This window comes from Strongylocentrotus purpuratus, unplaced genomic scaffold (assembly GCF_000002235.5).
Source record: "Strongylocentrotus purpuratus isolate Spur 01 unplaced genomic scaffold, Spur_5.0 spur5_scaffold_17, whole genome shotgun sequence".
NCBI classification, from domain to species: Eukaryota; Metazoa; Echinodermata; class Echinoidea; order Camarodonta; family Strongylocentrotidae; genus Strongylocentrotus; species Strongylocentrotus purpuratus.
The window spans coordinates 16,418,168-16,421,352 of NW_022145602.1; positions in this window are offsets into that span (position 1 = coordinate 16,418,168).

Below are 3,185 nucleotides of genomic sequence, written 5' to 3' on the forward strand. Positions count from 1 at the left end.
TCTTTATTCTAGTGTTCATATTGGCTGAATGCAATTTGAACACTTTTAATGGATCTGCCGAGGTGAAATTGCCCTTTTTAATCCGCGTTTGATTATAAACCTTGGTACCAACCGTAGATATACCTCGACTGGAAACCCAAATCCAAATTTAAGAAAGCCAAGTTAATAATTTTCATTTGTTTTTAAATAATAAACACACTATACCAGTTAGAGTGTATCTGACTAAAGTTTTTTTTTTTTACAGTATTATCAACCAGTTCCTGGGCACTTTGTAGTGCACACTCCACTCCCTGTGGAGCCTTTTAGCCAGTCACACTGTTGCTTGGTCGTGCGCAAGCTAATCAAATCACATAGGCGTTCACATCCTAGCGGGTACACATTTACGGGGTCTATTCGCTATTCGTAAGGACCGCTATTCATAAGGTCCGCTATTCATAAGGACCGCTATTCATAAGGTGGAAATTCCCGTACTTCCTGGTCCGCTATTCATAATGGTAAATGAGGGTCACTATTCATAAAGAAATAAGGTTCGTTAATCATAAGGACCGCTATTCATAACGTGAGATGAGGGTCGCTATTCATAATTCATATTAAGGGTCATTAATCATAAGGACCGCTATTCATAATATAAAATCAGGGTCGCTATTCATCATACGAAATGAGGTTCATTACTTATAAGGGTCGCTATTCATAACACCTGAAGAGAGTCGCTATTCATAATATTATGAACCCTCTACTCCTATTATGAATAGCGACCCTCTTCTACTATTATGAATAGCCACCCTCTACTCCTAATTTGAATAGCGACCCTCATTTCGTATTATGAATAGCGACCTCTTCTCCTATTATGAATAGCGAACCTCATTTCGTATTGTGAATAGCGACCCTCTTCTCCTATTATGAAAAGCGAACCTCATTTCGTATTATGAATAGCGACCCTCTACTCCTATTATGAATAGCGACCCTCTTCTCCTATTATGAATAGCGACCCTCTTCTCCTATTATGAATAGCGAACCTTATTTCGTATTATGAATAGCGACCCCCTACTCCTATTATGATAAGCGAACCTCATTTCGTATTATGATTAGCGACCCCCTACTCCTATTATGATTAGCGACCCTCTTCTCCTGTTATGAATAGCGACTCTCTTCTTCTATTATGAATAGCGACCCTCATTTCGTACTATGAATAGCGACCCTCTTCTCCTATTATGAATAGCGACCGTCATTTCGTATTATGAATAGCGACCCTCATTTCGTATTATGAATAGCGACCCTCTTCTCCTATTATGAATAGCGACCCTCATTTCGTATTATGAATAGCGACCCTCTTCCCGTGCTATGAATAGCGACCCTTATAAGTAATGAACCTCATTTCGTATTATGAATAGCGACCCTCTCGTCGTATTATGAATAGCGACCCTGATTTCATATTATGAATAGCGTTCCTTATGATTAATGACCCTTTATGTGAATTATGAATAGCGACCCTCATCTCACGTTATGAATAGCGGTCCTAATGATTAACGAACCTTATTTCTTTATGAATATTGACCCTCTTTTACCATTATGAATAGCGGACCAGGAAGTACGGGTATTTCCATGTTATGAATAGCGGTCATTATGAATAGCGGACCTTATGAATAGCAGTCCTTATGAATAGCGATTACACCCCGTATGCCCTCGGGCATTTGTTATATACAATGCTCCTCTCCATCCAGGTAGTAAATGTGGGTCAATGTCGCTATTCATAAGGACCGCTATTCATAAGGTTTGCTATAAATAAGGTCCGCTATTCATAATTTTTACACGTCTTGCGGAAGGTTTTTTCATATAGCGGAAGATTGCGGGAGAGCGAGAGGAAGGGCGTGGTGGCGGGAGTTTCCCGCTACGAGCTGGTGGGACGGCCGGAGAATGAGCGTGGTGGCGTGAGACTCCCTCCAAAATGCGGGAGGGTTGACAGCCCTTGGTCGAGCTTTTCATTCCAACTAGGTCCACACACACCCTCTCTTTCTTTCCTGTAGGACTTGGTTACTATCCGTTGCTGTGTTTAATAAAATAATAGTTTTGGGTAGACTTTTGTCTGTGCAATTCTACATTTAGAATCTATCAAATATAAGTAAAGCATAAACAAATGACGGAATTGTGCAGCGCCTTTGAAGTTTATTTGAATTTTATTTGGAACAAAATTCGTTATAGTTGGATATGATAATATAATATAATGGAAACAGTACGAATGAATGTGCAGACTTATGCACACAAATCCAATCTCAGTATGTCATGTGAAATACGTATGCAATGGACATTCACCATTATAATAATGCAAACTTATGCACACAAATCTAATCTCAGTATTATATAAAACATATATCCAATGAATGTTCACCTCTTTCATGTGCAGACTCATGCACAAACATCCAATCTCAGTAGGTAATTACATTAAATAGATATGCAATGGACATTCACCATTATAATGTGCAGACTTATGCACAATCCAAACTCAGTATGAAATTACATGAAATAATTATGTAATTGACATTAACCATTGAAACTTGCAGACTTATGCACACAAATCCAATCTCAATAGTTATTACATGAAATATATACGCCTTTGATTTAACCCATTACAAAGTGTACACTTATACACACAAATCCAATATCAGTTTGACGTCATGTAAAATATAAATCCGGTGGACATTAACCATTATAATCTATAGACTTAAGCACATAAATCCAATCTCAGTATATCAAATGCAATACGTATGCAATGGACATTCACCATTATAATGTGCAGATTTCTGCACGAAAATCCAATATCAGTATAATATAAAATATATATCCGATGACTGTTCACCTCTTTGATGTGCAGACTTATGCACAAAAATCCAATCTTAGTATGGAATTACACTGAATATAATATGCAATGGTAATTCACCATTATAATGTGAAGATTTATAAACAAAAATTGAATCTCAGTATAATATAAAATATATATGCAATGAATGCTTTGATGTGCAGACTTATGCACAAATATCCAATCTTAGTTTGAAGTGACATGAAACAATTAATTAATTGAACTTAATACATTGAAATGTGCAGAATTATGCATAACAAATCCAATCTTAGTAGGTAATTACATTTAATATATATGCAATGGACATTCACCATTATGATGTGCAGACTTA